The following is a 16,557-nucleotide window of genomic DNA, read 5'->3' on the forward strand; positions in this document are numbered from 1 at the left end:
GGGTCAGAGTTAAGAGGGCATATCCAAGAGATGCTTTTGAGTTAGATTTGAGAGGACATGGTGAACAATTGGTAATAGGGGGTGAATGAGACAGTGAGAAGTTGAGGATGACGCCTGGATTTCCAGCCTGTGTGCTTGGGTTGGGGGGGAGGAAACAGTGGTACCCTTAATAGTAAAAGGGAGGGTGAAAGTGTAAGTTTGGGTGGAAGAGAATTACTTCCATTTTGGACACTGTGAGTTTAAGATGTCTCTGGGACATCCAGGTCAGGATGTCTTATATGCGTTTGAGAATATGACACTGGAGGTCAGCAGAGAGATTGTAGATATAAAAGGAAAAGCAACATGGCCCCAGCACTCAAAATATAAATGGATCTTGGTGAATAGGGATATGAAGATCAAAGATCAAAGATATGTGATCCCTGCATTCAAGCAGTTGATGATCTTAGACCTGGCAGTGTGGTATGGAAAGCTCAGCCATGGGATGCCAGGGGAGGTTGTTCTGTTCATGGAAGCAGGAGAGATAAGACTGTATTTGACACTTTGTGGAGTCTGTGTCACACCTTCCCTCCACCACCTCAGATCACACTCTTCCTTACTTGCTCATCCAGAATGGTTCTTGCCCATGTCTTCCTAGAAATACTGTTGCTTTCTAAGTGAATTTTCTTTAGGTCTACTAATACTTCAGGAGCACCAGAGCAGCCTGTAGGTTATCCATTGATGTTTGGTCTGGGTTTGATATGGGCCTGTCTTGTCTTATTGGCCCACATTTCTTGGATAATACCCTTATGCCCCCTCTTGCCCATTGATTCTCACCAGTAATATGATGACACCAGATCAGCGAGTATATGAAATATTTTGGTCAAGAGGAGGAGAGATCAATGGAGAGGGACAGAGAGATATTGACGTTTCTTCTAATGATTAATCTAAAGAAGTCAGTCATATAAGTGAAGAACCAAAAGTTCAACCTTTCATCAAAGTGCCTTTTCCCACATAAAATTTAATGTTTCCATGACCAAACAAAATAAGGCACACAGTTTTTAAGATGGGGGCAGAGCAGGTTTTACAGACCCTGCTCTTTCTGAGGGATCCTGGGCATTGCAGAGATGGCCACAGGACTCCAACCTTGCCCCTGGGCTCTGCTGGGACTGGTTTTCTGTGCTGCCTGCCTGGGCTTGGTTGAAGGGGGGAAGCTGCTGGTGATCCCCATGGATGGCAGCCATTGATTGGCTCAGCATTCGTGAAGTGGTTCAGGAGCTCGGTATGAGAGGCCATGAAAGTGATGTCCTGGCCCCGGAACTGACCCAGTGCATCAAGGAAGGAGAGTACTACTCTTTGAGGACCTTTCCAGTCACTTTCAGTAAGGACCTTTCTCATGAGTTAATCGGATCTCATTTCCAATGGTCATTTCATCCAAAACCATTTCTGAAGAGATTTTTTCACATTGTTATACTCTTTAAGATGACAACTGACATATATTTTAGCTTTTGTATGGACTTATTTTATAACAAGGAACTGATGAAGTCCCTGGAAGAGGACCACTGTGATGCCATTTTAACTGATCCTGTTTCTCCCTGTGGAGCCCTGATGGCACAGTATCTGTCCATTCCAGCTGTTTGTTTCTTACAAGAAGTTCCCTGTGGTGTGGATGCTGAAAGCACTCAGTGCCCAGACCCATCTTCCTATATCCCCAGAATGGCCACAGAAAACACAGACCAGATAATATTCCTAAAGTGGGTAAAGAACATTCTATATCCTTTGCCCCAGAACATGATGTGCCGTGTATATGTGAAACCTGTGAAATTCTGGCTTCAAAACTCCTTCAAAGAGACATTAATATCGTGGATGTTCTGAGCCATGGATCTGTGTGGCTTCTGAGGTCAGAATTTGTGATGGATTACCCTAAACCCATCATGCCAAACATGGTCTTCATTGGGGGCATCAACTGTGCCAGTGCCAAGCCAACATTGCAGATCCCTCCCAGGGGGTTAACTAGAGCATATTGTTTCTAATAGAAAATTTGGCTACATTTTTAATTAGTTCCCAAACTTTTGGTGATGCAGGGTGTGCCGAGAATTAGATTATCTTATAAGGTTTGTGACATTTTCTGAATTAGGCAGAAATGTGGGGTTGGATTGAGGCAGAGAGATAGGTATGAGTGGTTTTGTTTGTAAACACTGTTTTCCATGCTTTCTTTATGTTCCCTTTGTCTCTAGTTCTCCAGTCTTTCAGGTCCTTAGGAATCAGGAGATCTGGTTCTGACACTGACCAACAGTGAGGACATGGGTAAAGGGTCTGACTTCTTTCCGGTTTATTTTCCTCTTCAGTCAAATAAGGCAGATGTAATACACAGACTTGGGCTTCTTCAATGAGCCTTTGGGACTTGGGTCATAGGCTCACAGACTCATAGGCTGAAAGGACCTCAGAGACCATCTAGTGTCTCCCCTCACTTAAAAAAGATGAGAGGCAACCTGGTTTGGTGGATAAAACACTGCTCTTGAAGTCAGGAAGACTTGGATTTAAACATTTTCTCACTCTGTGATGCTGAGATGCCACTTTCTGGGCATCAGTTTCATCATCTGAAAAAAGAAGCCTGGATTCAGTAAATTCTAAGTCCTCCTCAGTTTCTTAATCTATGAGCCAATAGAATTGAGAGCAACTAGATAGTGTAGTGGATAGAGTGCTAAACCTGGGTTCAAGAAGACACATCTTGCTAGCTGTGTGAACCTGGGCAAGCCACTGTACCTTGTTTTCCTCAGTTTTCTCATCCATAAAATGAGCTTGAGAAGGAAATGGCAACACTTTAATATCTTTGCCAAGAAAAGCCTAAGTGGGGTCATGAAGAGTTGGACATTACTAAAAATGACTGAAAAACTACAACAATATAAAATTCAAGTTCAGGGAACTTAAGTGACTTTCCACAGGTCACAGAAATAGGAAGCCTTAGAGGCAGGTGCTACATGAACACATATTTTCTTTTTAAAAAAAATAGCTTCTCGGTGGAGCCAAGATGGCAGTTGGAAAGCAGGGACTTGCATGAGCTCCCCACCACATCCCTCCAAAAACCTATAAAAAATGGCTCTGAACAAATTCCAGAACTGCAGAACCCACAAAATAGCAGATGGAAGCAGGGATCCAGCCCAGGACAGCCTGGATGGTCGCTGGATGAGGTCTATCGCACATGGAGTGGAGGGGAGTGGAGCTCAGCATGGGAGGCAGCAAGACCAGCCAGACCAGGAGCCAAGCAGAACAGGCCCTAGCACCCTGAATCAGTGAGCTGTGGCATTTACCAGACTTCTCAACCCACAAACACCAAAGACAACAGAAACGGTTAGTGGGAAAACCTGTGGGGGACAGAGTTTGTGGTTCGGCCACTGCCCGAGGGGCAGTGGGGGAGGTGCAGCTACAGAACTACAGCTGCAGTTACTTCTGGCCCCAGGCTCATGTGGTAGGAGGAATTAAGTGGCAGATCAGAGCAGGAGTGAAGAGCCTGCTGAAGATTTGCATCAGGTCCGGGTTGGTGGTTCTTGAGGAAGGAGGAGTGCTGGGGTGGCAGAGCTGGCTATATAGAAATAGCTCTGAAATCAATGGTGCATCCCATCAAGCTTGGAACAAAGTACTCTTTGCTCTACAAGCAGTCATACCCCGACGAAAAACTCAAGGGTCAAGTAAGTTGGCTGGGAACATGGCCAGGCAGTAAAAACGCACCCAGATTCAGTCTCAGACTTTGGAATCTTTCTTTGGTGACAAAGAAGACCAAAACATATGGCCTGAAGAAGTCAACAAAGTGCAAGAGCCTACACCAAAAGCCTCCAAGAAAAACATGAACTGGTCTCAGGCCATAGAAGAGCTCAAAAAGGAGTTGGAAAAGCAAGTTAGAGAAGTAGAGGAAAAATTGGGACAAGAAATGAGAATGATGCAAGAAAACCATGAAAAACAAGTCAATGACTTGCTAAAGGAGACCCAAAAAATGCTGAAAAAATATTGAAGAAAACAACACTTTAAAAAATAGACTAACTCAAATGGCAAAAGAGCTCCAAAAAGCCAATGAGGAGTAAAAGGCCGTAAAAGGCAGAATTAGCCAAATGGAAAAGGAGGTCCAAAAGACCACTGAATAAAATACTACCTTAAAAATGAGATTGGAGCAAGTGGAAGCTAGTGACTTGATGAGAAATCAAGATATTATAAAACAGAACCAAAGGAATGAAAAAATGGAAGACAATGTCAAATATTTCATTGGAAAAACCACTGACTTAGAAAATAGATCCAGGAGAGATAATTTCAAAATCATTGGACTACCTGAGAGCCATGATCAAAAAAAAGAGCCTAGATATCATCTTTCAAGAAATTATCAAGGAGAATTGCCCTGATATTCTGGAGCCAGAGGGTAAAATAGAAATTGAAAGAATCCACAGATCGCCTCCTCAAATAGATCCCAAAAATAAAACTCCTAGGAACATTGTCGCCAAATTGCAGAGCTCCCAGGTCAAGGAGAAAATACTGCAAGCAGTCAGAAAGAAACAATTTGAATACTGTGGAAAAATAATCAGGATAACACAGAATCTGGCAGCTTCCACATTAAGGGACCGAAGGGCTTGGAATACGATATTCCGGAGGTCAATGGAGCTAGGATTAAAACCAAGAATCACCTACCCAGCAAAACTGAGTATCATGCTCCAAGGCAAAATATGGATTTTCAATAAAATAGAGGACTTTCAAGCTTTCTCAGTGAAAAGACCAGAGTTGAATAGAAAATTTGACTTTCAAACACAACAATCAAGAGAAGCATGAAAAGGTAAACAAGAAAGAGAAATCATAAGGGACTTACTAAAGTTGAACTGTTTTGTTTACATTCCTACATGGAAAGATGATGTGTATGATTCATGAGACCTCAATATCATAGTAGATGAAAGGAATATGCATATATATATGTGTGTGTGTGCGTGTGTGTGTGTGTATACATATATATGTGTGTATACACACATACACACAAAGGGCACAGGGTGAGTTGAATATGAAGGGATGATATCTAAAAAAATAAAATCAATTTAAGAGATAAGAGAGGAATATATTGAGAGGGAGAAAGGGAGAGAGAGAATGGGGTAAATTATCTCACATAAAAGTGGAAAGAAAAAGTGGTTCTGTAGGAAGGGAGGAGGGGGCAGGTGTGGGAGAATGAGTAAATCTTGCTCTCATTGGATTTGACCTGAGGAGGGAATACCATACACACTAAATTGGGTATCTTACCCCACAGGAAAGAAGGAGGAAGAAGATAAAAAAGGGGGGATGATAGAAGGGAAGGCAGACGGGGGGAGGAGTTAATCAAAAACAAACACTTTCGAAAAGGGACAGGGTCAAGGGAGAAAATTCAGTAAAGGGGGATAGGTTAGGAAGGAGCAAAACAGTTAATCTTTCACAACATGAGTATTGTGGAAGGCTTTTACATAATGATACGCATGTGGCCTATGTTGAATTGCTTGCCTTCTTAGGGAGGGTGGGTGGGGAGGGAAGAGGGAGAGAATTTGGAACTTGAAGTTTTAAAAACAGACGTTTGAAAACAGCAACAACAAAAAAAAGTTTTTGCATGCTACTGGGAAATAAGATACACAGGCAATGGGGCATAGAAATTTATCTTGCACTACAAGAGAAGAAGGGAAAGGGGGATGGGAGGGGAGTGGGGTGACAGATGGGAGGGCTGACTGGGAACGGGGCAACCAGAATATATGCCATCTTGGAGTGGGGGGAGGGTAGAAATGGGGAAAAATTGTAATTCAACTTTTGTGAAAATCAATGCTGAAAACTAAATATATTAAATAAATTTAAATATAAATAAATAAACACATAAATAAACAAACAAATAAATAAATAAATAATGGGTAGGTGGATAAATAAATAAATAAATAAAAGAGAAAAAAACAAAAAAATAGCTTCTCTTTGGTCAATTCATTTTTTAAGGTTTCATTGATGTTTTCTTTTTAAATTACATTTATAGGTTACTCCCATTTTATGAGAGTAACAAAGCAAAAGAGTTAAGTAAAACTAAAATTAAACAGTAATTCAATATGAATATGCATACATTTCACATCTTTAGGGACCATCTCACTTCCCTATTTTTAATAACTCAACAGAAGTTTATTTTCTGTCTCTCCCATACTCTTCTCCATTGGGAAAAAGTAAAGAAAAGAAGATAAAATTTCTTGCAAGAAATAAGCACAAACAAGTGAAACAAATTTTTAATAGCTGTATATGAAAGTAGCTATGTCCCCCTCTCCACTCTGAATCCATCCCTTTTCCATGATGGATAGCATATTTCATCATCAGTCCTCTGGAACTGTGAATGTTCATTCTGCTGGTCATAGTTCTTATGACTTCCAAAGTTGTTCGTTTTAAAGTGTTTTTATCATATAAATTCTTCCTCTGGTACTGCTAAATTTATTCGTTCTCAGTTCATAGAGGTCATCAAAACTATTCTTTTTTACACTATTGATGTTATAGCATCAAGTGTTCCTCTGATTCCACTCATTTCACTCTGTATCAATTCATATGAGCCTTTCCAAGTCTGAGATCATCAGTTTCCTCATTTTGTATCATGATAACATTCCCTCTCATTCAAACACCACAGCTTAGTCAGCCATTCCTCCTTGAGGGGGGCTCTAGCTTTTGCCAACACAAAAGAGCTGCAAAACCTACTTTTTGATATGAAGCACCTTTTCTTCTTTCTTTGATCTCTCTTGGGCATAGGCCTAGCAGTGGCATAACTGGTCAAAGGATTTAGTAACTATTTGTGTATAATACCAAATGACTTTCAATAGCTGTGCCCACTCACAGGTCTTCAGTTGATTTAGTCAATCAATGAACATTTATTATTGCAAGTTACCACAAAAAGAGCCACTAAACTATTTTTGTACAAATAGGTCTTTTCCTCTCCCCCTGCCCCTTTCATATTTTTAGGATATAGAACTGGCAGTGGTATTGCGGGATCAAAGTTTTACAGCCCTTTGGTTATAGTTCCAAATTGCTCTCCAGAATGGTTTCATCGGTTTACAACTCCACAAACGATGCACTAGGTTCCCAGTTCAAAAAATGTTAAAAAATTGTTTAACATGTAATTGTGGAGCATAAAATATATATTTAAAAAAACAAAAAAGAGAGAATAGTTCAAGGAAATCATCAATAGGAATATCACAACTCAGAAAACATCTTTATCATTGTTTATCATGTATCTTTAGAAGACTCATTAAAGGATTTCAGAAATAAATAAGGTGCTTAGGTAAGCACACACACCAAAAAAAGATGATTTGGGATTGGTTTCAAAAATTGAGAAATCCATCCTTGGAAAAAATAGGTACATGACAAACAGAAGAAAATTAACCCAGTGGCCCTATGTGTGATCAACTCCAAATCCTCAGCTACTGGGTTAAAGACTCACTATTCTACAAAAACTACTGGGAAAATTGTCAGTCAGTCTGCCAGAAATTAGATGTAGACAAACACTTCACACCATATACCAAAATAAGCTCCAAATGGGTACATGACAAATGTAAAAGATCACATTATAATCAAATTAAAGGAATAGAGGAGATTGCCTTTCAGATACATGGTTAAAGGAAGAATTCACGACCAAACACGGGATAGAAAGGATTGCGTAAGAGAAAACAGATGATTTGATTACATAAAATTAAAACGTTTTGCACAAACAAAACCATTGCAGCAAAAATTCAGATGGAAACAGTTAGTTGGAAAGGATTCATTGCAGCAAGTTTCTCTGATAAAGGTCTCGTTTTTTAAGATGTATAAGTAACAGAAGGGCAGAACCAAGATGGTGCTGTGAAAGGAATGAGCTATTGGAGCTCTCTCACAAATTCTGTCGGATATGTCTAAAAAAGTGAATTTGAGCAAATTTGAAAGAGTTAGAAGCCACTAGTGGACTGAGGGGGTAGGAACACCAGGCACGTGGAACAGCACCAGACCAAACCAATGGGGAACAACATAGGATTCCAGCCAGCATGCGGGTATGGGAGAGCACTGGGTGAGCGAAATGCTGGAGCAGGAACAGGCCCAGGGCAGAAGTATCGGCTATGGCCTGATGCAGTCCCAAACCTCTCAGCCCAGGATGGGAGTCTGTCAGAGCACAGAGCCTGCAGCTGTGGGAGCAACTAACCCAGAGGCCTCCAAACCACAGTCCAAAGGTTTGAAACTCTCCTTCTTGAACTCACAGGAGCCATGATGTGAAGTAAAATGACTCTTATCCCCCCCTTGAATAAACCCAGAGAATAATACCTCAGGAGAAACAGAGGAGCCAGAAGCGTGGGTTTCAGTAGCAAGAGAAGTTGGGGAGAGGGCCCTTCCTGTGGTGGCAGAAGGAGACTAGTGCAGGAAGAGAGGTGTCCCAGCAGCCTTCACCTCAGCAGAACAACCAGAGTAACTGAGCCCCAGGGTGTGGAGTTAACTAACATCAACACCAGGACTCCAGACTTGGCTTTGTGCAGCCAGGTGAAGTGGCAGACACCAACACAGACAAGAGCTGAGACCACCCATTCTGTAGAAAGGTCCTGGGGAAGAAGAGACCCCCCCCCAGCAGCGAGACCACCCATCTCCTACACCTCACAAAATCAGAGGCCATAGAACATAAAGCCAGTGAGCAGACCCACAGATTGCAACACAAGAAACTTGAGACAGAGCCCCCAGAGCCTCAGAAACAGAGATCCACTTTAGAAGTGAGGAGGAAAAAAACAGCATGAAAAAACAGCTGAGAAGCCAAAAATGATTTACTCATATTATGGAGGCAGGGAAGATCAAAATACTAATTCAGAAGAGGACAGCATGGGCACTACACCCACAACTGATACCTCAAAAGGGGAAGTGAACTGGTCTCCAGACCAAAAAGCATTCCTGGAAGAACTCAAGGAGGAGTTTAAAAACCAAATTAGGGAGATAAAAGAAAAAATGGGGAAAAAATCAGTGAGGAAAACAAATCTTTAAAAGGTAAATTCGGGAAAATGGCTAAAGAAAATCTAAATAAAAATGGAGAAAATGTCTCATCGAAAAGCAAAATCAACCAAATGAAAAAGGAGATAGAGGAGATAAAGGAAGAAAAGAAAACATTAAAAATTATAATAGGGCAAGTAGAAGCTAATGACTCTATGAGACATCAAGAATCAGTCAAAAAAATCTAAAAAATGAAAAAATTGAAGAAAACATGAAATATCTGACTGGAGAAACAGCTGACCTGGAAAATAGATCCAGTAGAGACAATCTAAGAATTACTAGTCTACCTGAAAGCTATGACAAAAAAGACCCTGCACATTATCTTCCATGAAATCCTTAAGGAAAATTGCCCGGAGGTCCTAGAACCAGGGTAAAATTGTCATCAAAAGAATCCATCTATCACCTCCTGAAAAAGATATCAAAATGAAAACTCCAAGAAATATTACAGTCAAATTTCAGAACTACCAGGTCAAGGAGAAAATACTGAAAGCAGCTAGAAAAAAACCATTCAAATATCACAGAACTACATTCAGGATCACGCAGGATCTTTCAGCTTCTACATTAAATGACAGGAGAAATTGGAAGGTGATAGTGTGAAAGACAAAGGAGCTGGGACTACAACCAAGGGTCAACTACCCAACAAAATTGAGCATGATTTTCTAGGCAAGGAGAGGGACATTCAATGAAATAAGGGAATACCACACCTTCCTGATGAAAAGGCCAGAGCTCAATGGAAAATTTGATCTCCAAATACAAAACTCAAGAGAGACATAAAAAGGTAAACGGGGGGGGGGAAGACTTAAGTTAACCAATAAGGTTAATTAGTTATATCCCTATACAGGATTAGTTTGTTTTATATATGTGATATATATGTATAATTTACATATACATATATATATAATATACATATACATATATAATATGCATATACATATATGTATCAATCTGGAGAATAGTATACTTATTATGACAAGTGAAAGGGATATTCATAGACTGTGGATATCAATATAAGATAACCAATATAATGATAAAAAATATAATTAAGAGATATAAAGGGATGGTTCTGGAAGAAGAGGTAAGGAGGTAATAGAAAAGGTAAATTACATCACATGAAGAGGTACAAAAATATATTGTGGTACAGAGAAAGAACGGAGGGAGAAGAGCAGTATTGGAGGTTTACTCTCATCGGATTTGGTTCAAGAAAGGAATAACAGACCCTGATAAGTATAGAAATTTAACTTGTCCTACAGGCAGTAGGAGGGGAAAGGGGGAAAAAGGGAGGGGTGGTCAGAAGGGAGGGATGAAGTAGCAAGGGGAAAACAGTAAGATAAGGGAGAGGAATCAAGAGGGAGGGTAAACTGAGGAAGGCAGTGGTCAAAAGCAAAACCCTGTTGAGGAGTGGAAGGGGAAAAGGAGAAATAAAAGCATAAACAGGGGGAAATAGGATGGAGAAAAAGACACAGACAGTAATCATAACTGAATGTGAACGGGAAGAACTTTCCCATAAAACTTAAGTAGGTAGCACAATGGATTAAAAGCTATAATCCTACAATATGCTGTTTACAAGAAATACATTTGAAACAGGGGGCTACAAACATGTAAAGGTAAAAGGCTGGAGTAGAATATGTTGTACTTCAGCTAAAGTAAAAAAAGCAGTGGTAGCAATCCTAATCTCAGACAAAGCAAAAGTAAAGATAGATATAATTAAAAGAGATGATAAGGAAGGACACTACATTCTGCTAAAAGGCACCATAAACAATGAAGCAATATCATTATTTAACATATATGCACCAAGTGGTATAGCATGCAAATTCTTAGAGAAGAGATTAAAGGAGTTACAGGAAGAAATAGACAGCAAAACTATGGGAGACCTCAAGCTCCCCCCCCCTTGAACTTTATAAATCTAACCTCAAAATAAACCAGAAAGAAGTTAAGGAGGTGAATAGAATTTTAGAAAAGGCAGATGTGATAGACCTCTGAAGAAAACTGAATGGGGATAAAAAGGAATATACTTTTTTCTCAGCAGTACATGGCACATACTCAAAAACTGACCATGTACTACGGCATAAAAACCTCACAAACCAGTGCAGAAAGGCAGAAGTAGTCAAAGCATCCTTTTCAGATCATGATGCAATAAAAATTATTTGTAACAAAGAACCATGGAAAAATAAGCTAAAAACTAATTGGAAACTAAATAATCTAATTCTAAAGAATGAGTGGGCCAAAGAACAAATCATAGAAATAATTAAAAACTTCATTCAAGAGAATGACAATTATGAGACAACATACCAAAACTTATGGGATGCAGCAAAAGCAGTTCTTAGGGTAAGTTTTATATCACTAAATGCTTACATGAATAAAATAGAGGAAAAGGAGATCAATGAATTGAGCATGCAACTGAAAAACCTAGGAAACGAACAAATTGAAAATTCCCAGTTAAATATCAAATTAGAAATGCTGAAAATTGAAGGAGAGATTAATAAAATTGAAATCAAGGAAACTATTAAATTAATAAATAAAACCAAGAGCTGGTTTTATGAAAAAAACAATAAAATTGATAAACCTTTGGTCAATTTGATTAAAAAAAAGAAGAAAATCAAATTACCAGTATCCAATATGAAAAGGGTGAATTCACCTCCAATTAAAAGGAAATTAAAACCATAAGGAATTATTTTTCCCAATTGTAAGCCCATAAATTTGGCAACCTTAGGGATATGGATGAATATCTACAAAAATATAATTTGCCCAGGTTAACAGAAAAGGAAGTAAAATACCTAAATACCCCATCTCAGAAAAAGAAATTAAGCAAGCCATCAATGAACTCCCTAGGAAAAAATCTCCAGGGACAAATGGCTTTACATGTGAATTTTATCAAAGATTTAGAGAACAATTAATTCCTATACTTTATAGACTATTTGGGAAAATAGGTGAAGAAGGAATCCTTTTTATGACACAAATATGATAATAATACCCAAACCAGGAAGAGTCAAAACAGAGAAAGAAAATTATACACCAATTTCCCTAATGAATACTGATGCAAAAATTTTAAATAAAATATTAGCAAAAAGATTGCAGCAACTTATCAGGAGAATAATACACTACGACCAGGGAGGATTTATTCCAGGAATGCAAGCCTGGTTCAATATTAGGAAAACTATCAGCGTAATTGACCATATAAACAACAAAACTAGCAGAAACCATACGATCATTTCAATAGATGCAGAAAAAGCCTTTGACAAAATACAACACCCATTCCTATTAAAAACACTAGAAAACATAGGAATAAATGGAGCCTTCCTTAAAATTATAAATAGTATATATCTAAAATCATCAACAAGCATTATTTGTAATAGGGATAAGCTAGATGCATTCCCAATAAGACCAGGGGTGAAACAAGGATGTCCATTATCACCCCTATTATTCAGTTTGGTACTAGAAATGTTAGCTGCAGCAATAAGAGAAGAAAAAAGAAATTGAAGGAATTGGAATAGGCAAAGAAGAAACTAAATAGTCACATTTTGCAGATGATGTGATGACTTACTTAGAAAATCCTAGAGAATCAAGTAAAAAACTACTTGAAATAATAAACAACTTTAGCAAAATTCTAGGACATAAATAAACCTACATAAATCCTCGGCATTCCTGTACATTACTAACAAAGCCCAACAGCAAGAGATAGAAATAGAAATACCATTTAAAGTTACTGTAGACACCATAAAATATTTGGGAGTCTATCTGCCAAGACAAACCCAGGGCCTATATGGACATAATTATGAAACATTTTTCATACAAATAAAGTCAGATCTAAATAAATGGGAAAATATCAGTTGCTCATGGTTAGGTCAAGCTAATATAATAAAAATGACAATTTTACCTAAATTAATTTATTTATTCAGCACCATATGACTCAAAATACCAAAAAATTATTTTACAGAGCTGGATAAAATAATAACAAAATTCATCTGGAAGGACAAGAGATCTAGAATGTCTAGGGAATTAATGTAAAGAAATGCTAGGGAAGGTGGCCTAGCCATACCAGATATCAAACTATACTATAAAGCAGCAGTCATCAAAACTATCTGGTACTGGCTAAGAAACAGAATCGTGGATCAGTGGAATAGGTTAGCTACACAAGATGCAGTAGTCAACGACAATAGCAATCTACTCTGATAAACCCAAAGAATCCAGCTTCTGAGCTAAGAATTCACTATTTCACAAAAACTGTTGGGAAAATTGGGAAATGGTGTGGCAGAAACTGGGCACAGACCAATATCTTACACCATATACCAAAATGAAGTCAAAATGGGTTCATGATTTAGGAATAAATGTTGATACTACAAGCAGTTTGGGAGAGCAAGGAATAGTTTACCTATCAGATTTATAGTAAAGCAAAGAATTCATGACACAACAAGAGATAGAGAGCATTACAAAATGCAAAATGGATAATTTTGATGACGTTAAATTGAAAAGTTTTGTATAAAAAAGCCAATGCAACAAAGATTAGGAGGGAAGCAGAAATTTGGGAGAAAATCTTTACAGCCAATGTCTCTAATAAAGGCCTAATCTCTAAAATATACAGGGAACTGAGCCAAATTTATAGGAATACAAGTCATTCCCCAATTGAGAAATGGTCAAAGGATATGAACAGGCTGTTTTCAGAGGAAGAAATTAAAGATATCTAAAGGCATATGAAAAAATGCCATGTACAAACAAACAACGCAGAGAATAAATTGGGAGATAAAGGACAGAAGAACAGGCAGTGAGATTAAACAGGACCAGGAAAGGTTTTGTGCAGAAGGTAAAACGTTACCTCAGACTTGAAGGAAGCCAGAGGTGCAGGACAGAGAGGATGAAGAAGAATTCCAAGCATGGATGATGGCCACTGAAAAATCCCAGAGTCTCCAGCAAGGTCACTGTGTCAGAATCATAGAGTGTGTGAAGTGGTGAGAAGTACAAGAAAACTGTACAGTTAGGAAGGGTCCAGCTTAGGAAGGGATTTGAATGCTAAACAAGGATTTTGCATTTGATCCCAGAAGTGATAGGAAGTCACTGGAGCTCATTGAGCAGGTTGAGATGAGGGGTTAACGTAGTCAGACCTATGCTTATAGAAAATAACTTTGTCAGCTGAATGAAGGGTGAATTAGACTGAGGAGAGACTTGAGGCAGGGAGACCAATTCGTAATGATAATTATAATAGCCTGCATTTAAATAGTGCTTTAAGGTTTGCAAAGAATTTTTAAAATATCCCATTTGATCCTCACAGGAACCTTGAGAGGAAAGTACAGGTGGTGAAACTAAAGCAGACAGCAGTTAAATGACTTGCTCAGGGTCACATAGTTAGTAAATGTCTGGAGCCAGATTTTAATTTGGATGTTCCTGATTCAAGGTTGAGGGCACTATCATTCATTCCACTACATGCCTCTGTATTAGAAAGTTATTCTGTAGTCCTGGTGAAAGGGGATAAGGGTCTGAACTAGGGGGGGTAGCTACATGAGGAGAGAAGGAGCATACCTAAGAAGCTGTGTGATGTGGGACAAGTAACTGAACTGGTCTGAACCTTGATCTCTGCATTTGTCAAACACCTGTCCCAGCTGCCTGGCAGGGTTATTGTTTAAATCTGAAAGGGGACATGACATTGAACCATTATTAATCCAGAGTTCTTTTTTGGAGAAACATCAGGCACTTTCTAGGCTCAGAAAAGATTTAAACCTCCCAAGTCTCTCTTTCCTTCTCTGTAAAGTGAACACAGATGAACTCTGAGGTTCCTTATTATTCTCCATCTAGAACCCAATGCTGCCATGATCCCATGACAATCTCTCCCTCAGGAACATTCACCCATTCGCCTCACTTCTACCTTTTGGAGACCCATGGATGAACTCTAGAAGTCTCCTTCATGTGGCAGCTCTTCAGATCTTTGATGATGGCCACCATGTCCTGCCCACTGACTTGGGATCTTGAGGGGAGTGGGAGTAGCTGTTTGTCAGGCAGGTTGGCCAAATGAGCTGCTTCTTTCAGCCTCTGGTCCTCCAAGATGTTTCTTCACCAGGATAAGAGCTCCATTTCATTGAGGGTCTCTTTCCCTCTGTAATGTGATTTCTTGATCCTTTGAGATACTGTTCACCATCCCCTGGAACTTGAGTTGTTCACTCTTTTTGAGTCCTGGATCTCTTAGGTCTGGTAACTGCCACAGCTCACTGATTCAGGGTGCTATGGCCTGTTTCATGTGGCTCCTGGTCTGGTTGGTCCAGGTGCAGCCCACGCTGCTCTCTGCTCTGTTCCACTCCCAACTCCATGCTATAGACCTTACCCAGTGACCATCCAGGCTGTCCTGGACTGGAGCCCTGCTTCCTTCTGCTATTTTGTGGGTTCTGCAGTTCTAGAATTTGTTCAGAGCCACTTTTTATAGGTGTTTGGAGGGACCTGGGGGAGAGCTTTAGGCAAGTTTCTGCTTTCCAGCTGCCATCTTGGCTCCACCTCTAGACTTTTGATTCTTTAAGGAGCAAATTGACTTCAGGCACTAGGACCACAATTTCATGCCCCTTCTTACTGAGCTCTTCAATCACATCCCGCATGCTAAGCCAGTGACATCTATCTTGAGGGAAAACCAGGAGTTTCTTACTTTCAGCCATGGCCCAGAATATTAAGAAGAAAAGGCTTCCTACTCCCCAATACAAGGGGAGAACAACGTGAGCCTTCATCCTGTAAATAAAGAAAAATCTCTCTTCTCTTCTCACCAAACTCTGGAGGATTTTTTGTCTCCAAACAGACCTAAGTCCACAGATTAATATTTAACTTTGACTGGGAATGCAGAGTCCTGTTGGTAAACACGGTCCTTGCTTGAAACGATACCTGCCTCATTTCAACACCCACATAGGCTGTCGATCAGCCTTCACCTCAGGGAAGGTTTCCAATGCCAAGTCATGGGGCTCTGTTCTCAGCCTTGCCTCATGCAACCCCTTGATTGGTAAAGATACACATACAGTGTGTTTGGCAAGTTTGCAACGGACATAAAACTAGGTGAGGTGGTTAATATGTTGGATGACAACCAAATTCAAACAGACTTCCATGGGCTGAAAGAATGGTCTGTTTAATTTAAAAAAATAATATTCAAGAGATATAAATCTAAAGTCTTGTAACCTTTAGTGTAAAAACTCAGTGGCACAAGAACAACTTAGAAGAGACTTGGCTTTAAAAAGGACCTGATGGTCTTAGTGGATCTCAAACTCAATAAGCTTCAACTGTGTAAAGCAGAGGCAAAGTAATGGGACCATAACTTCTCTTAAAGAACCACAGCATACAGCTGCAGTTGGAGGAAGCTAAGGCCTTGATCAGACCATTTTCTGCAGTATCGTGTCTACTTCTGGGTACCATAGATTTAGAAGAGGATTGATAAATTGGAATGCGTCTTGAGGAGTGGTTCTTAACCTGGGATTTTTAACTTTTTTTTTTAGTATTTCGATACAGGCATTTCAATATACTTCACTTCCGTTGTATTTTATTCCTAGGTGTTTTATTTCATACATTTCAGAATATGATTCTGAGAAGGGAGGGCTCCATAGGCTTCCCTAGACT

The sequence above is a fragment of the Trichosurus vulpecula genome, chromosome 7 (assembly GCF_011100635.1).
Source record: "Trichosurus vulpecula isolate mTriVul1 chromosome 7, mTriVul1.pri, whole genome shotgun sequence".
NCBI lineage: Eukaryota > Metazoa > Chordata > Mammalia > Diprotodontia > Phalangeridae > Trichosurus > Trichosurus vulpecula.